Here is an 18710-nt window from a genome sequence, read left to right on the forward strand (position 1 = left end):
GTCTGAGGGTGTGAGAGTGAGTGTGTGTATGTGAGTCTGAGAGTGAGTGTGTGTGTGTGAGTCTGAGAGTGTGAGAGTGAGTGAATGTGTGTGAGTCTGAGAGTGAGTGTATGTGTGTGAGTCTGAGAGTGAGTGTATGTGTGTGTGAGTGTGAGAGTGAGAGAGTGAGTGTGTGTGTGAGTCTGAGAGTGTGAGAGTGAGTCTGTGTGTGTGTGTGACGCTGAGAGTGAGTGTGTGTGTGAGTCTGAGAGTGTGAGAGTGTGTGTGTGTGAGAGTCTGAGAGTGTGAGAGTGAGTGTGTGTGAGTCTGAGAGCGTGAGTGTGTGTGTGTGTGAGTCTGAGAGTGTGAGAGTGAGCGTGTGTGTGTGAGTCTGAGAGTGTGAGAGTGAGTGTGTGAGTCTGAGAGTGTGAGAGTGTGTGTGTGTGAGCGTCTGAGGGTGTGAGAGTGAGTGTGTGTGTGTGAGTCTGAGAGTGAGAGTGTGTGTGTGTGAGTCTGAGAGTGAGTGTGTGTGTGTGTGAGTCTGAGAGTGTGAGAGTGAGTGTATGTGTGTGAGTCTGAGAGTGAGTGTATGTGTGTGAGTCTGAGAGTGAGTGTATGTGTGTGTGAGTGTGAGAGTGTGAGAGTGAGTGTGTGTGTGAGTCTGAGAGTGTGAGAGTGAGTCTGTGTGTGTGTGAGGCTGAGAGTGAGTGTGTGTGTGAGTCTGAGAGTGTGAGAGTGTGTGTGTGTGAGAGTCTGAGAGTGTGAGAGTGAGTGTGTGTGAGAGTCTGAGAGCGTGAGTGTGTGTGTGTGAGTCTGAGAGTGTGAGGGTGAGTATGTGTGTGTGAGTCTGAGAGTGTGAGAGTGAGTGTGTGTGTGTGTGAGTCTGAGAGTGTGAGAGTGAGTGTATGTTTGTGTGAGTCTGAGGGTGTGAGAGTGAGTGTGTGTGTGTGAGTCTGAGAGTGAGAGTGTGTGTGTGTGAGTCTGAGAGTGAGTGTGTGTGTGTGAATCTGAGAGTGTGAGATTGAGTGTGTGTGTGTGAGTCTGAGAGTGCGAGCGTGAGTGTGTGTGTGTGTGAGTCTGAGAGTGTGAGGGCGAGTGTGTGAGTCTGAGAGTGTGAGAGTGAGTGTATGTTTGTGTGAGTCTGAGGGTGTGAGAGTGAGTGTGTGTGTGTGAGTCTGAGAGTGAGTGTATGTGTGTGTGAGTGTGAGAGTGTGAGAGTGAGTGTGTGTGTGAGTCTGAGAGTGTGAGAGTGAGAGTGTGTGAGTCTGAGAGTGTGAGATTGAGTGTGTGTGTGTGAGTCTGAGAGTGCGAGCGTGAGTGTGTGTGTGTGTGAGTCTGAGAGTGTGAGGGCGAGTGTGTGAGTCTGAGAGTGTGAGAGTGAGTGTATGTTTGTGTGAGTCTGAGGGTGTGAGAGTGAGTGTGTGTGTGTGAGTCTGAGAGTGTGTGTGTGTGAGTCTGAGAGTGAGTGTGTGTGTGTGAGTCTGAGAGTGTGAGAGTGAGTGTATGTGTGTGAGTCTGAGAGTGAGTGTATGTGTGTGAGTCTGAGAGTGAGTGTATGTGTGTGTGAGTCTGAGAGTGTGAGGTTAGTGTATGTGTGTGAGTCTGAGAGTGAGTGTATGTGTGTGAGTCTGAGAGTGTGAGAGTGTGTGTGTGTGAGAGTCTGAGAGTGTGAGGGCGAGTGTGTGAGTCTGAGAGTGTGAGAGTGAGTGTATGTTTGTGTGAGTCTGAGGGTGTGAGAGTGAGTGTGTGTGTGTGAGTCTGAGAGTGTGTGTGTGTGAGTCTGAGAGTGAGTGTGTGTGTGTGAGTCTGAGAGTGTGAGAGTGAGTGTATGTGTGTGAGTCTGAGAGTGAGTGTATGTGTGTGAGTCTGAGAGTGAGTGTATGTGTGTGTGAGTCTGAGAGTGTGAGGTTAGTGTATGTGTGTGAGTCTGAGAGTGTGTGTGTGTGTGAGAGTCTGAGAGTGTGAGAGTGAGTGTGTGTGAGTCTGAGAGCGTGAGTGTGTGTGTGTGAGTCTGAGAGTGTGACGGTGAGTATGTGTGTGTGAGTCTGAGAGTGTGAGGGTGAGTGTGTGTGTGAGTCTGAGAGTGTGAGAGTGTGTGTGGGTGAGAGTCTGAGAGTGCGAGAATGAGTGTGTGTGAGTCTGAGAGTGTGAGCATGAGTGTGTGTTTGTGAGTCTGAGAGTGTGAGAGTGAGTGTGTGTGTGTGAGTCTGAGAGTGTGAGAGTGAGTGTGTGTTTGTGAGTCTGAGAGTGTGAGAGTGAGTGTGTGTGTGTGTGAGTCTGAGAGTGTGAGAGTGAGTGTATGTTTGTGTGAGTCTGAGGGTGTGAGAGTGAGTGTGTGTGTGTGAGTCTGAGAGTGAGAGTGTGTGTGTGTGAGTCTGAGAGTGAGTGTATGTGTGTGTGAGTCTGAGAGTATGAGAGTGAGTGTATGTGTGTCAGTCTGAGAGTGAGTGTATGTGTGTGTGAGTGTGAGAGTGTGAGAGTGAGTGTGTGTGTGAGTCTGAGAGTGTGAGAGTGAGCGTGTGTGAATCTGAGAGTGTGAGCGTGAGTGTGTGTGTGTGTGAGTCTGAGAGTGTGAGGGTGAGTGTGTGTGTGTGAGTCTGAGAGTGTGAGAGTGAGTGTGTGTGTGTGAGTCTGAGAGGGTGAGGGTGAGTGTGTGTGTGTGAGTCTGAGAGTGTGAGAATGAGTGTATGTTTGTGTGAGTCTGAGAGTGTGAGAGTGAGTGTGTGTGTGTGAGTCTGAGAGTGTGAGAGTGAGTGTATGTTTGTGTGAGTCTGAGAGTGTGAGAGTGAGTGTGTGTGTGAGTCTGAGAGGGTGAGAGTGAGTGTGTGTGAGTCTGAGAGTGTGAGAGTGAGTGTATGTTTGTGTGAGTCTGAGGGTGTGAGAGTGAGTGTGTGTATGTGAGTCTGAGAGTGAGTGTGTGTGTGTGAGTCTGAGAGTGTGAGAGTGAGTGAATGTGTGTGAGTCTGAGAGTGAGTGTATGTGTGTGAGTCTGAGAGTGAGTGTATGTGTGTGTGAGTGTGAGAGTGAGAGAGTGAGTGTGTGTGTGAGTCTGAGAGTGTGAGAGTGAGTCTGTGTGTGTGTGTGACGCTGAGAGTGAGTGTGTGTGTGAGTCTGAGAGTGTGAGAGTGTGTGTGTGTGAGAGTCTGAGAGTGTGAGAGTGAGTGTGTGTGAGTCTGAGAGCGTGAGTGTGTGTGTGTGTGAGTCTGAGAGTGTGAGAGTGAGCGTGTGTGAATCTGAGAGTGTGAGCGTGAGTGTGTGTGTGAGTCTGAGAGTGTGAGGGTGAGTGTGTGTGTGTGAGTCTGAGAGTGTGAGAGTGAGTGTGTGAGTCTGAGAGTGTGAGAGTGTGTGTGTGTGAGAGTCTGAGGGTGTGAGAGTGAGTGTGTGTGTGTGAGTCTGAGAGTGAGAGTGTGTGTGTGTGAGTCTGAGAGTGAGTGTGTGTGTGTGTGAGTCTGAGAGTGTGAGAGTGAGTGTATGTGTGTGAGTCTGAGAGTGAGTGTATGTGTGTGAGTCTGAGAGTGAGTGTATGTGTGTGTGAGTGTGAGAGTGTGAGAGTGAGTGTGTGTGTGAGTCTGAGAGTGTGAGAGTGAGTCTGTGTGTGTGTGAGGCTGAGAGTGAGTGTGTGTGTGAGTCTGAGAGTGTGAGAGTGTGTGTGTGTGAGAGTCTGAGAGTGTGAGAGTGAGTGTGTGTGAGAGTCTGAGAGCGTGAGTGTGTGTGTGTGAGTCTGAGAGTGTGAGGGTGAGTATGTGTGTGTGAGTCTGAGAGTGTGAGAGTGAGTGTGTGTGTGTGTGAGTCTGAGAGTGTGAGAGTGAGTGTATGTTTGTGTGAGTCTGAGGGTGTGAGAGTGAGTGTGTGTGTGTGAGTCTGAGAGTGAGAGTGTGTGTGTGTGAGTCTGAGAGTGAGTGTGTGTGTGTGAATCTGAGAGTGTGAGATTGAGTGTGTGTGTGTGAGTCTGAGAGTGCAAGCGTGAGTGTGTGTGTGTGTGAGTCTGAGAGTGTGAGGGCGAGTGTGTGAGTCTGAGAGTGTGAGAGTGAGTGTATGTTTGTGTGAGTCTGAGGGTGTGAGAGTGAGTGTGTGTGTGTGAGTCTGAGAGTGAGTGTATGTGTGTGTGAGTGTGAGAGTGTGAGAGTGAGTGTGTGTGTGAGTCTGAGAGTGTGAGAGTGAGAGTGTGTGAGTCTGAGAGTGTGAGATTGAGTGTGTGTGTGTGAGTCTGAGAGTGCGAGCGTGAGTGTGTGTGTGTGTGAGTCTGAGAGTGTGAGGGCGAGTGTGTGAGTCTGAGAGTGTGAGAGTGAGTGTATGTTTGTGTGAGTCTGAGGGTGTGAGAGTGAGTGTGTGTGTGTGAGTCTGAGAGTGTGTGTGTGTGAGTCTGAGAGTGAGTGTGTGTGTGTGAGTCTGAGAGTGTGAGAGTGAGTGTATGTGTGTGAGTCTGAGAGTGAGTGTATGTGTGTGAGTCTGAGAGTGAGTGTATGTGTGTGTGAGTCTGAGAGTGTGAGGTTAGTGTATGTGTGTGAGTCTGAGAGTGAGTGTATGTGTGTGAGTCTGAGAGTGTGAGAGTGTGTGTGTGTGAGAGTCTGAGAGTGTGAGGGCGAGTGTGTGAGTCTGAGAGTGTGAGAGTGAGTGTATGTTTGTGTGAGTCTGAGGGTGTGAGAGTGAGTGTGTGTGTGTGAGTCTGAGAGTGTGTGTGTGTGAGTCTGAGAGTGAGTGTGTGTGTGTGAGTCTGAGAGTGTGAGAGTGAGTGTATGTGTGTGAGTCTGAGAGTGAGTGTATGTGTGTGAGTCTGAGAGTGAGTGTATGTGTGTGTGAGTCTGAGAGTGTGAGGTTAGTGTATGTGTGTGAGTCTGAGAGTGAGTGTATGTGTGTGAGTCTGAGAGTGTGAGAGTGTGTGTGTGTGAGAGTCTGAGAGTGTGAGAGTGAGTGTGTGTGAGTCTGAGAGCGTGAGTGTGTGTGTGTGAGTCTGAGAGTGTGAGAGTGAGTGTATGTGTGTGAGTGTGAGGGTGAGTGTATGTGTGAGAGTGTGAGAGTGAGTGTGTGTGTGAGTCTGAGAGTGTGAGAGTGAGTCTGTGTGTGTGTGAGACTGAGAGTGAGTGTGTGTGTGAGTCTGAGAGTGTGAGAGTGTGTGTGTGTGTGAGAGTCTGAGAGTGTGAGAGTGAGTGTGTGTGAGTCTGAGAGCGTGAGTGTGTGTGTGTGAGTCTGAGAGTGTGAGGGTGAGTATGTGTGTGTGAGTCTGAGAGTGTGAGAGTGAGTGTGTGTGTGTGTGAGTCTGAGAGTGTGAGAGTGTGTGTGGGTGAGAGTCTGAGAGTGCGAGAGTGAGTGTGTGTGAGTCTGAGAGTGTGAGCATGAGTGTGTGTTTGTGAGTCTGAGAGTGTGAGAGTGAGTGTGTGTGTTTGAGTCTGAGAGTGTGAGAGTGAGTGTGTGTTTGTGAGTCTGAGAGTGTGAGAGTGAGTGTGTGTGTGAGTCTGAGAGTGTGAGAGTGAGTGTATGTTTGTGTGAGTCTGAGGGTGTGAGAGTGAGTGTGTGTGTGTGAGTCTGAGAGTGAGAGTGTATGTGTGTGAGTCTGAGAGTTAGTGTATGTGTGTGTGAGTCTGAGAGTATGAGAGTGAGTGTATGTGTGTCAGTCTGAGAGTGAGTGTATGTGTGTGTGAGTGTGAGAGTGTGAGAGTGAGTGTGTGTGTGAGTCTGAGAGTGTGAGAGTGAGCGTGTGTGAATCTGAGAGTGTGAGCGTGAGTGTGTGTGTGTGTGAGTCTGAGAGTGTGAGGGTGAGTGTGTGTGTGTGAGTCTGAGAGTGTGAGAGTGAGTGTGTGTGTGTGAGTCTGAGAGGGTGAGAGTGAGTGTGTGTGTGTGAGTCTGAGAGTGTGAGAGTGAGTGTATGTTTGTGTGAGTCTGAGAGTGTGAGAGTGAGTGTGTGTGTGTGAGTCTGAGAGTGTGAGAGTGAGTGTATGTTTGTGTGAGTCTGAGAGTGTGAGAGTGAGTGTGTGTGTGTGAGTCTGAGAGGGTGAGGGTGAGTGTGTGTGTGTGAGTCTGAGAGTGTGAGAGTGAGTGTATGTTTGTGTGAGTCTGAGGGTGTGAGAGTGAGTGTGTGTGTGTGAGTCTGAGCGTGAGTGTGTGTGTGTGAGTCTGAGAGTGTGAGAGTGAGTGTATGTGTGTGAGTCTGAGAGTGAGTGTATGTGTGTGAGTCTGAGAGTGAGTGTATGTGTGTGTGAGTGTGAGAGTGAGAGAGTGAGTGTGTGTGTGAGTCTGAGAGTGTGAGAGTGAGTCTGTGTGTGTGTGAGGCTGAGAGTGAGTGTGTGTGTGAGTCTGAGAGTGTGAGAGTGTGTGTGTGTGAGAGTCTGAGAGTGTGAGAGTGAGTGTGTGTGAGTCTGAGAGTGTGAGAGTGAGTGTGTGTGTGAGTCTGAGAGTGAGTGTGTGTGTGAGTCTGAGAGTGTGAGAGTGAGTGTGTGTGTGTGTCAGTCTGAGAGTGTGAGAGTGAGTGTGTGTGTGTGAGTCTGAGAGTGTGAGAGTGAGTGTATGTTTGTGTGATTCTGAGGGTGTGAGAGTGAGTGTGTGTGTGTGAGTCTGAGAGAGAGAGTGTGTGTGTGAGAGTCAGTCTGAGAGTGAGTGTATGTGTGTGTGAGTGTGAGAGTGTGAGAGTGAGTGTGTGTGTGAGTCTGAGAGTGTGAGAGTGAGCGTGTGTGCATCTGAGAGTGTGAGCGTGAGTGTGTGTGTGTGTGAGTCTGAGAGTGTGAGGGTGAGTGTGTGTGTGTGAGTCTGAGAGTGTGAGAGTGAGTGTGTGTGTGTGAGTCTGAGAGGGTGAGAGTGAGTGTGTGTGTGTGAGTCTGAGAGTGTGAGAGTGAGTGTATGTTTGTGTGAGTCTGAGAGTGTGAGAGTGAGTGTGTGTGTGTGAGTCTGAGAGGGTGAGAGTGAGTGTGTGTGAGTCTGAGAGTGAGAGTGTGTGTGTGTGAGTCTGAGAGTGAGTGTATGTGTTTGTGAGTCTGAGAGTATGAGAGTGAGTGTATGTTTGTCAGTCTGAGAGTGAGTGTATGTGTGTGTGAGTGTGAGAGTGAGTGTGTGTTTGAGTCTGAGAGTGTGAGAGTGAGCGTGTGTGAATCTGAGAGTGTGAGCGTGAGTGTGTGAGTCTGAGAGTGTGAGGGTGAGTGTGTGTGTGTGTCAGTCTGAGAGTGTGAGAGTGAGTGTGTGTGTGTGAGTCTGAGAGGGTGAGAGTGAGTGTGTGTGTGTGAGTCTGAGAGTGTGAGAGTGAGTGTATGTGTGTGTGAGTGTGAGAGTGAGTGTGTGTGTGAGTCTGAGAGTGTGAGAGTGAGCGTGTGTGAATCTGAGAGTGTGAGCGTGAGTGTGTGTGTGTGTGAGTCTGAGAGTGTGAGGGTGAGTGTGTGTGTGTGAGTCTGAGAGTGTGAGAGTGAGTGTGTGTTAGTCTGAGAGGGTGAGAGTGAGTGTGTGTGTGTGAGTCTGAGAGTGAGAGTGTGTGTGTGTGAGTCTGAGAGTGAGTGTGTGTGTGTGTGAGTCTGAGAGTGTGAGAGTGAGTGTATGTGTGTGAGTCTGATAGTGAGTGTATGTGTGTGTGTGAGAGTCTGAGAGTGAGTGTGTGTGTGTGAGTCTGATGGTGTGAGAGTGAGTGTGTGTGTGTGAGTCTGAGAGTGAGAGAATGTGTGTGTGAGTCTGAGAGTGTGAGCATAAGTGTGTGTGTGTGAGTCTGAGAGTGTGAGAGTGAGTCTGTGTGTGTGTGAGGTTGAGAGTGAGTTTGTGTGAGTCTGAGAGTGTGAGAGTGTATGTGAGTCTGAGAGTGTGAGCGTGAGTGTGTGTGTGAGTCTGAGAGTGTGAGGGTGAGTATGTGTGTGTGAGTCTGAGAGTGTGAGAGTGAGTGTGTGTGTGTGAGTCTGAGAGTGTGAGAGTGAGTGTTTGTGTGTGAGTCTGAGAGTGTGAGAGTGAGTGTATGTTTGTGTGAGTCTGAGGGTGTGAGAGTGAGTGTGTGTGAGTCTGAGAGTGAGAGTGTGTGTGAGTCTGAGAGTGAGAGTGTGTGTGAGTCTGAGAGTGAGTGTGTGTGTGTGTGTGAATCTGAGAGTGTGAGAGTGAGTGTATGTGTGTGAGTCTGATAGTGAGTGTATGTGTGTGTGTGAGAGTCTGAGAGTGAGAGTGTGTGTGTGTGTGAGTCTGAGAGTGAGTGTGTGTGTGTGTGAGTCTGATGGTGTGAGAGTGAGTGTGTGTGTGTGAGTCTGAGAGTGAGAGAGTGTGTGTGTGAGTCTGAGAGTGAGTGTGTGTGTGTGTGAGTTTGAGAGTGTGAGAGTGAGTGTATGTGTGTGAGTCTGATAGTGAGTGTATGTGTGTGTGAGTGTGAGAGTGAGTGCGTGTGTGAGTCTGAGAGTGTGAGAGTGAGAGTGTGTGAGTCTGAGAGTGTGAGAATGAGTGTGTGTGTGTGAGTCTGAGAGTGTGAGCGTGAGTGTGTGTGTGAGTCTGAGAGTGTGAGGGTGAGTATGTGTGTGTGAGTCTGAGAGTGTGAGAGTGAGTGTGTGTGTGTGAGTCTGAGAGTGTGAGAGTGAGTGTTTGTGTGTGAGTCTGAGAGTGTGAGAGTGAGTGTATGTTTGTGTGAGTCTGAGGGTGTGAGGGTGAGTGTGTGTGAGTCTGAGAGTGAGGGTGTGTGTGAGTCTGAGAGTGAGAGTGTGTGTGAGTCTGAGAGTGAGTGTGTGTGTGTGTGTGAATCTGAGAGTGTGAGAGTGAGTGTATGTGTGTGAGTCTGATAGTGAGTGTATGTGTGTGTGTGAGAGTCTGAGAGTGAGAGTGTGTGTGTGTGTGAGTCTGAGAGTGAGTGTGTGTGTGTGTGAGTCTGATGGTGTGAGAGTGAGTGTGTGTGTGTGAGTCTGAGAGTGAGAGAGTGTGTGTGTGAGTCTGAGAGTGAGTGTGTGTGTGTGTGAGTCTGAGAGTGTGAGAGTGAGTGTATGTGTGTGAGTCTGATAGTGAGTGTATGTGTGTGTGAGTGTGAGAGTGAGTGCGTGTGTGAGTCTGAGAGTGTGAGAGTGAGAGTGTGTGAGTCTGAGAGTGTGAGAATGAGTGTGTGTGTGTGAGTCTGAGAGTGTGAGCGTGAGTGTGTGTGTGTGTGAGTCTGAGAGTGTGAGGGTGAGTGTGTGTGTGTGAGTCTGAGAGTGAGTCTGTATGTGTGTGAGGCTGAGAGTGAGTGTGTGTGAGTCTGAGAGTGTGAGAGTGTGTGTGTGTGTGAGAGTCTGAGAGTGTGAGGGTGAGTGTGTGAGAGTCTGAGAGTGTGAGGGTGAGTGTGTGCGAGTCTGAGAGTGTGAGCATGAGTGTGTGTGTGTGTGAGTCTGAGAGTGTGAGGGTGAGTATGTGTGTGTGAGTCTGAGAGTGTGAGAGTGAGTGTGTGTGTGTGAGTCTGAGAGTGTGAGAGTGAGTGTGTGTGTGTGAGTCTGAGAGTGTGAGAGTGAGTGTATGTGTGTCAGTCTGAGAGTGAGTGTGTGTGTGTGAGTCTGAGAGTGTGAGCATGAGTGTGTGTCTATGTGTGTGTGTCTGTGTGTGTGTCTGTGTGTGTGTGTGTCTGTGTGTGTGTGTGTCTGTATGTGTGTGCGTGACTGTGTATGTGTGTGTCTATATGTGTGTGTCTGTGTGTGTGTCTGTGTGACTGTGTGTGTGTATGTGTGTGACTGTGTGTGTCTGTGTGTGTGAGTGTGTGTGTGTGTGTGTGAGTCTGAGAGTGTGAGAGTGAGTGTATGTGTGTGAGTCTGATAGTGAGTGTATGTGTGTGTGTGAGAGTCTGAGAGTGAGAGTGTGTGTGTGTGAGTCTGAGAGTGAGTGTGTGTGTGTGTGTGTGAGTCTAATGGTGTGAGAGTGAGTGTGTGTGTGTGAGTCTGAGAGTGAGAGAGTGTGTGTGTGAGTCTAAGAGTGAGTGTGTGTGTGTGAGTCTGAGAGTGTGAGAGTGAGTGTATGTGTGTGAGTCTGATAGTGAGTGTATGTGTGTGTGAGAGTGAGTGCGTGTGTGAGTCTGAGAGTGTGAGAGTGAGAGTGTGTGAGTCTGAGAGTGTGAGAATGAGTGTGTGTGTGTGAGTCTGAGAGTGTGAGCGTGAGTGTGTGTGTGTGTGAGTCTGAGAGTGTGAGGGTGAGTGTGTGTGTGTGAGTCTGAGAGTGAGTCTGTATGTGTGTGATGCTGAGAGTGAGTGTGTGTGAGTCTGAGAGTGTGAGAGTGTGTGTGTGTGTGAGAGTCTGAGAGTGTGAGGGTGAGTGTGTGCGAGTCTGAGAGTGTGAGCATGAGTGTGTGTGTGTGTGAGTCTGAGAGTGTGAGGGTGAGTATGTGTGTGTGAGTCTGAGAGTGTGAGAGTGAGTGTGTGTGTGTGAGTCTGAGAGTGTGAGAGTGAGTGTGTGTGTGTGAGTCTGAGAGTGTGAGAGTGAGTGTATGTGTGTCAGTCTGAGAGTGAGTGTGTGTGTGTGAGCCTGAGAGTGTGAGCATGAGTGTGTGTGTGAGTCTGAGAGTGTGAGGGTGAGTATGTGTGTGTGAGTCTGAGAGTGTGAGAGTGAGTGTGTGTGTGTGAGTCTGAGAGTGTGAGAGTGAGTGTTTGTTTGTGTGAGTCTGAGGGTGTGAGAGTGAGTGTGTGTGAGTCTGAGAGTGAGAGTGTGTGTGTGTGAGTCTGATGGTGTGAGAGTGAGTGTGTGTGTGTGAGTCTGAGAGTGAGAGTGTGTGTGAGTCTGAGAGTGAGTGTGTGTGTGTGTGAGTCTGATGGTGTGAGAGTGAGTGTGTGTGTGTGAGTCTGAGAGTGAGAGAGTGTGTGTGTGAGTCTGAGAGTGAGTGTGTGTGTGTGTGTGAGTCTGAGAGTGTGAGAGTGAGTGTATGTGTGTGAGTCTGATAGTGAGTGTATGTGTGTGTGAGTGTGAGAGTGAGTGCGTGTGTGAGTCTGAGAGTGTGAGAGTGAGAGTGTGTGAGTCTGAGAGTGTGAGAATGAGTGTGTATGTGTGAGTCTGAGAGTGTGAGCGTGAGTGTGTGTGTGTGTGAGTCTGAGAGTGTGAGGGTGAGTGTGTGTGTGTGAGTCTGAGAGTGAGTCTGTATGTGTGTGAGGCTGAGAGTGAGTGTGTGTGAGTCTGAGAGTGTGAGAGTGTGTGTGTGTGTGTGTGAGAGTCTGAGAGTGTGAGGGTGAGTGTGTGCGAGTCTGAGAGTGTGAGCATGAGTGTGTGTGTGTGAGTCTGAGAGTGTGAGGGTGAGTATGTGTGTGTGAGTCTGAGAGTGAGTGTGTGTGTGTGTGAGTCTGAGAGTGTGAGAGTGAGTGTATGTGTGTGAGTCTGATAGTGAGTGTGAGTGTGTGAGTCTGAGAGTGAGTGTGTGTGTGTGTGAGTCTGAGAGTGTGAGAGTGAGTGTATGTGTGTGAGTCTGAGGGTGTGAGAGTGTGTGTGTGTGAGTCTGAGAGTGAGAGTGTGTGTGTAAGTCTGAGAGTGAGTGTGTGTGTGAGTCTGAGAGTATGAGAGTGAGTGTATGTGTGTCAGTCTGAGAGTGAGTGTATGTGTGTGTGAGTGTGAGAGTGTGAGAGTGAGTGTGAGAGTGTGAGAGTGAGTGTGTGTGTGAGTCTGAGAGTGTGAGAGTGAGCGTGTGTGAATCTGAGAGTGTGAGAGTGAGTGTGTGTGTGAGTCTGAGAGTGTGAGCGTGAGTGTGTGTGTGAGTCTGAGAGTGTGAGGGTGAGTGTGTGTGTGTGAGTCTGAGAGTGTGAGAGTGAGTGTGTGTGTGTGAGTCTGAGAGTGTGAGAGTGAGTGTATGTTTGTGTGAGTCTGAGGGTGTGAGTGAGTGTGTGTGTGTGAATCTGAGAGTGTGAGCGTGAGTGTGTGTTTGTGTGAGTCTGAGGGTGTGAGAGTGAGTGTGTGTGAGTCTGGGAGTGAGAGTGTGTGTGTTTGAGTCTGAGAGTGAGTGTGTGTGAGTCTGAGAGTGTGAGAGTGAGTGTATGTGTGTGAGTCTGAGAGTGAGTGTATGTGTGTGTGTGTGTGTGAGTCTGAAAGTGAGAGTGTGTGTGTGTGAGTCTGAGTGTGTGTGTGTGAGTCTGAGAGTGTGAGAGTGAGTGTATGTGTGTGAGTCTGAGAGTGAGTGTATGTGTGTGAGTCTGAGAGTGAGTGTATGTGTGTGTGAGTGTGAGAGTGTTAGGGTGAGTGTGTGTGTGAGTCTGAGGGTGTGAGAGTGAGTGTATGTCTGTGTGAGTCTGAGGGTGTGAGAGTGAGTGTGTGTGTGTGAGTCTGAGAGTGAGAGTGTGTGTGTGAGTCTGAGAGTGAGTGTGTGTGTGTGTGAGTCTGAGAGTGTGAGAGTGAGTGTATGTGTGTGAGTCTGAGAGTGAGTGTATGTGTGTGAGTCTGAGAGTGAGTGTATGTGTGTGTGAGTGTGAGAGTGTGAGAGTGAGTGTGTGTGTGAGTCTGAGAGTGTGAGAGTGAGAGTGTGTGAGTCTGAGAGTGTGAGATTGAGTGTGTGTGAGTCTGAGAGTGCGAGCGCGAGTGTGTGTGTGTGAGTCTGAAAGTGTGAGGGTGAGTGTGTGAGTCTGAGAGTGTGAGAGTGAGTGTGTGTGTGTGAGTCTGAGAGTGTGTGTGTGTGTGTGAGTCTGAGAGTGTGAGAGTGAGTGTATGTGTGTGAGTCTGAGAGTGAGTGTATGTGTGTGAGTCTGAAAGTGAGTGTATGTGTGTGCGAGTCTGAGAGTGTGAGAGTGAGTGTATGTGTGTGAGTCTGAGAGTGAGTGTATGTGTGTGAGTCTGAGAGTGTGAGAGTGTGTGTGTGTGAGAGTCTGAGAGTGTGAGAGTGAGTGTGTGTGAGTCTGAGAGCGTGAGTGTGTGTGTGTGAGTCTGAGAGTGTGAGAGTGAGTGTATGTGTGTGAGTGTGAGAGTGAGTGTATGTGTGTGAGTCTGAGAGTGAGTGTATGTGTGTGTGAGTCTGAGAGTGTGAGAGTGAGTGTATGTGTGTGAGTCTGAGAGTGAGTGTATGTGTGTGAGTCTGAGAGTGAGTGTATGTGTGTGTGAGTGTGAGAGTGTGAGAGTGAGTGTGTGTGTGAGTCTGAGAGTGTGAGAGTGAGTCTGTGTGTGTGTGAGGCTGAGAGTGAGTGTGTGTGAGTCTGAGAGTGTGAGAGTGTGTGTGTGTGTGAGAGTCTGAGAGTGTGAGAGTGAGTGTGTGTGAGTCTGAGAGCGTGAGTGTATGTGTGTGTGAGTCTGAGAGTGTGAGAGTGAGTGTATGTGTGTGGGTCTGAGAGTGAGTGGATGTGTGTGAGTTTGAGAGTGAGGGTATGTGTGTGTGAGTGTGAGAGTGAGTGTGTGTGTGTGAGTTTGAGAGTGTGAGCGTGAGTGTGTGAGAGTGAGTGTGTGTGAGTCTGAGAGTGTTAGAGTGAGTGTGTGTGTGAGAGTCTGAGAGTGTGAGAGTGTGTGTGTGAGTCTGAGTGTGTGTGTGTGAGTCTGAGAGTGTGAGGGTGAGTATGTGTGTGTGAGTCTGAGAGTCTGAGAGTGAGAGTGTGTGTGTGTGAGTCTGAGAGTGAGTGTGTGTGTGTGTGAGTCTGAGAGTGTGAGAGTGAGTGTATGTGTGTGAGTCTGATAGTGAGTGTGAGTGTGTGAGTCTGAGAGTGAGTGTGTGTGTGTGTGAGTCTGAGAGTGTGAGAGTGAGTGTATGTGTGTGAATCTGAGGGTGTGAGAGTGTGTGTGTGTGAGTCTGAGAGTGAGAGTGTGTGTGTGTGAGTCTGAGAGTGAGTGTGTGTGTGAGTCTGAGAGTATGAGAGTGAGTGTATGTGTGTCAGTCTGAGAGTGAGTGTATGTGTGTGTGAGTGTGAGAGTGTGAGAGTGAGTGTGTGTGTGAGTCTGAGAGTGTGAGAGTGAGCGTGTGTGAATCTGAGAGTGTGAGAGTGAGTGTGTGTGTGAGTCTGAGAGTGTGAGCGTGAGTGTGTGTGTGAGTCTGAGAGTGTGAGGGTGAGTGTGTGTGTGTGAGTCTGAGGGTGTGAGTGAGTGTGTGTGTGTGAGTCTGAGAGTGTGAACGTGAGTGTGTGTTTGTGTGAGTCTGAGGGTGTGAGAGTGAGTGTGTGTGAGTCTGGGAGTGAGAGTGTGTGTGTTTGAGTCTGAGAGTGAGTGTGTGTGTGTGTGAGTCTGAGAGTGTGAGAGTGAGTGTATGTGTGTGAGTCTGAGAGTGAGTGTATGTGTGTGTGTGTGAGTCTGAGAGTGAGAGTGTGTGTGTGTGAGTCTGAGAGTGAGTGTGTGTGTGTGTGAGTCTGAGAGTGTGAGAGTGAGTGTATGTGTGTGAGTCTGAGAGTGAGTGTATGTGTGTGAGTCTGAGAGTGAGTGTATGTGTGTGTGAGTGTGAGAGTGTGAGAGTGAGTGTGTGTGTGAGTCTGAGAGTGTGAGAGTGAGAGTGTGTGAGTCTGAGAGTGTGAGATTGAGTGTGTGTGAGTCTGAGAGTGCGAGCGTGAGTGTGTGTGTGTGAGTCTGAAAGTGTGAGGGTGAGTGTGTGAGTCTGAGAGTGTGAGAGTGAGTGTGTGTGTGTGAGTCTGAGAGTGTGTGTGTGTGTGTGAGTCTGAGAGTGTGAGAGTGAGTGTATGTGTGTGAGTCTGAGAGTGAGTGTATGTGTGTGAGTCTGAGAGTGAGTGTATGTGTGTGCGAGTCTGAGAGTGTGAGAGTGAGTGTATGTGTGTGAGTCTGAGAGTGAGTGTATGTGTGTGAGTCTGAGAGTGTGAGAGTGTGTGTGTGTGAGAGTCTGAGAGTGTGAGAGTGAGTGTGTGTGAGTCTGAGAGCGTGAGTGTGTGTGTGTGAGTCTGAGAGTGTGAGAGTGAGTGTATGTGTGTGAGTGTGAGAGTGAGTGTATGTGTGTGAGTCTGAGAGTGAGTGTATGTGTGTGTGAGTCTGAGAGTGTGAGAGTGAGTGTATGTGTGTGAGTCTGAGAGTGAGTGTATGTGTGTGAGTCTGAGAGTGAGTGTATGTGTGTGTGAGTGTGAGAGTGTGAGAGTGAGTGTGTGTGTGAGTCTGAGAGTGTGAGAGTGAGTCTGTGTGTGTGTGAGGCTGAGAGTGAGTGTGTGTGAGTCTGAGAGTGTGAGAGTGTGTGTGTGTGTGAGAGTCTGAGAGTGTGAGAGTGAGTGTGTGTGAGTCTGAGAGCGTGAGTGTATGTGTGTGTGAGTCTGAGAGTGTGAGAGTGAGTGTATGTGTGTGGGTCTGAGAGTGAGTGGATGTGTGTGAGTCTGAGAGTGAGGGTATGTGTGTGTGAGTGTGAGAGTGAGTGTGTGTGTGAGTTTGAGAGTGTGAGCGTGAGTGTGTGAGAGTGAGTGTGTGTGAGTCTGAGAGTGTTAGAGTGAGTGTGTGTGTGAGAGTGAGTCTGTGTGTGTGTGAGGGTGAGTTTGTGTGAGTCTGAGAGTGTGAGAGTGAGTGTGTGTGAGTCTGAGAGTGTGAGCGTGAGTGTGTGTGTGTGAGTCTGAGAGTGTGAGGGTGAGTATGTGTGTGTGAGTCTGAGAGTGTGAGAGTGAGTGTGTGTGTGTGAATCTGAGAGTGAGAGTGTGTGTGTGTGAGTCTGAGAGTGAGTGTGTGTGTGTGTGAGTCTGAGAGTGTGAGAGTGAGTGTATGTGTGTGAGTCTGATAGTGAGTGTATGTGTGTGTGAGTGTGAAATCTTGGATGATTTTTTCATTTGATCCCCAAACGTAGTGAGCTTCAAGGACTTTATTGGAGAGAAGAAGTCTGTTTTTGATGACTGGACTCGATCTTGGAGGAAATTATTCAGAGCTGTTTCACCTTTATCACAAGTACTTTGTATGTCATCTCTGACAGTCTTTGTAGCAACAACACCAGAACTAATACATACAAGATCTTCACGAGGCAGGAAGGGATTTATCATAGACTCAACCGCTGAAACCAAAGATATAACAGCAGCATTGTCTTTTGCAATTCTTGTTGCATCCAACTCTTTATGACCCCTCTCTTCATGTTGCATTCCAGCCATCATTTCACACTGCCTTGTGATTGCAGAACGTTCAGGATGCGACAGTATCCATCGCTGGACGGCACCTCTGTTCAATGTTATCCCAGTTATGCCGCCTTTGGTCTTTGAATCACGGTTGCAGATTTGTTCTATTGCTTGGTCACAAGCTATGGATGAGAACCTGTTAGCATCCTTACGCTGTACTGTCCAGTTTCCTTTTGCAGTAACTTCTTCATAGCAGTGTGGATGAGTCTTTGGAAGATTGATCATCTCGACCCAATATGCTGATAGGTACCTTGCATAATTTTGGCGGTCATATGCAAAATACCATGCCAGCATACGTCTGACTGTTGCTAAGTGAAGGCTCCAGTCAGAGTCTCTGGTTGCTCTAATGAAACTCAGTAACAGTTGAACCATTTCAATGTATGAGCTCCAAAGTCCAAAGGTGGGAATAACAGAGTTCATCTCATGTACATATCTATCATAGCAGGACAGCATATCTGATAATATGTCAGACACTGAGTTAGATGAAAATCCTGCCTCAGACTTGTACTCTCGTACTAGATCTTCCATGGCTGATATGTAACGAGTGTGCTGTTGCTCAGGAAGGGACTGAAGAAATGACCTCAACCGCAAGATATGCATTGCCTCAAATAGGAGTTTGTGTGCACGAATGCTACGGTTGTAGTGATGTCCACTAATGACTCCATTTATTGAACCAACAGCTACCACATTTGATTCAATCAGCATATCCTGTAGTCCTGCTTCTTTGAAACGTTTGCCTATCACTGCCATAAAGGACATGGCTGTGTGAAACTCACCTTAATCGAGCTTGATCGCCGCTATCAGATGAAGCTGCACTGCTTACGTCCTCCATGTTTACTTGTGCGTAGTGATATTGGCTTGATTTTGGCTCAGACCTACTTACATTTTTGATGCTGATTGGTTGAAAATCTAGCTCAACAGTTTTATATGTCTCAATACGCAGTCAATATAGTGCGCCAATGAATTACACTTTTCTCATTAACTGCAGGATAATGCGTGGAGAACTTTTTGCTTGGATACCTTTTATTAACGTTGAACATATTGAGCAAAAGAAAAAGTAGTGCCCCGTTTGTCGGAACGAAACTGAACGATACAGCTCACGTACAGCGGCCTAAAATAGCCGAGGAATGGCCCTGAGTCATGCACCACTGCAAGCCAATGCCGCGTCAGCGACTGCTCACGGAAATAAAAATGCACCGTGAACTGCTGTTTTTGTGTCACAGCGCACACTGTTTGACCACACGACAAGATGACTCATGTTTGGTCTCTCATTGATGTTTATTTGGTCACGACTGGTATGGACTTTATTTTTAGGTGGCCGGGACGACGTATTTAAAGACGCGTGATATTTGTTTTGATTAGCCACGCACAACAGGCATTTGCCACCTCGGAGTGCTACCGAATTTTGTTCTGGCCCATGAACCTACAATGGCAAGGGCGGGGTCGTCGGCAATATAGACAGAGACGAAGACTAAAGAACTTAACCACGAGACGACAAAATCCGCCAGAGAACAATACGCTACAGATTGACTTATGACAGCAGTAATTCACTTTTAATTACGGCCTACAGCGGCTGCGCTTCATGATGACGATCATGACGACGAAGGCACGAGACACGCTGAACCTATACACGACTGACTTGAGATTTACGACCAGGGATTTTTGTAAATTAGTATTTTGTTATTATATTTAAATAATAATAACATGATCTGTTTTAGCGTGGCAAAATCACCATATCGGAATGAGGGCAGAGATTAGAGCTGGCACATAGGATGCATTCCTGCTGGGATGCATCAGCTTGCTGTGCCCCCCCTCCACCAGAAAGAGAGCCTTGAGCACATCCTTTCGTTGCGAAGTCTTTCTTGTGTGGTGGAGCGTCTGGAGTTGCTTTTGTGTGGCACTCTTTTGTACACAGCTGTATTTATTAACACTAAGTGTCTACAGTTGAGTGCATTGTCTGACGAGTGACTTTCGGGCTTAGTTTAAGCTCCCATTTGCGCACCAGCACAGATGGGAGGGTTTGAATATGCAGGTAATACCCACGACCTGATTATTATATATATGTGTAGTGCTCGACTTGACACGACAGCTTCTTGTTTTCTCTCTCTCTTTATTTCACCAATACCGATCAACATTCTTCCAGCTAACACCAATCAATGAATTGGGCACTGACCTGGATAATTCCAGGGTAAATCTGTTTGCAGATGACACGATACTGATTACTGCTGGCCGCTCTCCGGATGACGTGATTGCTAAGCTCCAGGGTGATTTCAACAAACTACAACATCAGCTAGTTGCTCTTAAACTAGTCCTGAATACCTTCAAAACCAAGATGCTATGCTTCTCACCAGGACTAAAGCAGGAAGTTATTTTTCCCCAATTACATTCCTTAAATAATTATCAAATAGAGCAAGTCAAGATCTATAAGTATCTTAGGGTCATTCTTGATTCAAAACTGAAATTTGAAGATCACATTGATTATATTGGTAAAAAGACAAAAATAAAAATTGGTTTTCTGTATCGACACAAGCACTGCTTCCCCCCTATGTTCCGTTTGGAATTGATAAAAGCTACCATACTGCCTCTACTTGATTACCGTGACATCGTGTATAAATCAGCCCCAAGTACTGTACTGAAGAAGCTTGACTCAATGTATCACTCGGCCTTAAGATTTGCATTGAACTGCCCATATAGGACTCACCACTGTGATCTCTACATTGGGTCAAACTTAACATCTCTCAATGTTCGACGGCTTGTGCATCAGATCTTACTTATTCATGATGTACTTACAAAAAATCCGCAGAT

This window comes from Lampetra planeri, chromosome 76 (genome assembly GCF_965212315.1).
Source record: "Lampetra planeri chromosome 76, kcLamPlan1.2.h2, whole genome shotgun sequence".
Lineage (NCBI taxonomy): Eukaryota > Metazoa > Chordata > Hyperoartia > Petromyzontiformes > Petromyzontidae > Lampetra > Lampetra planeri.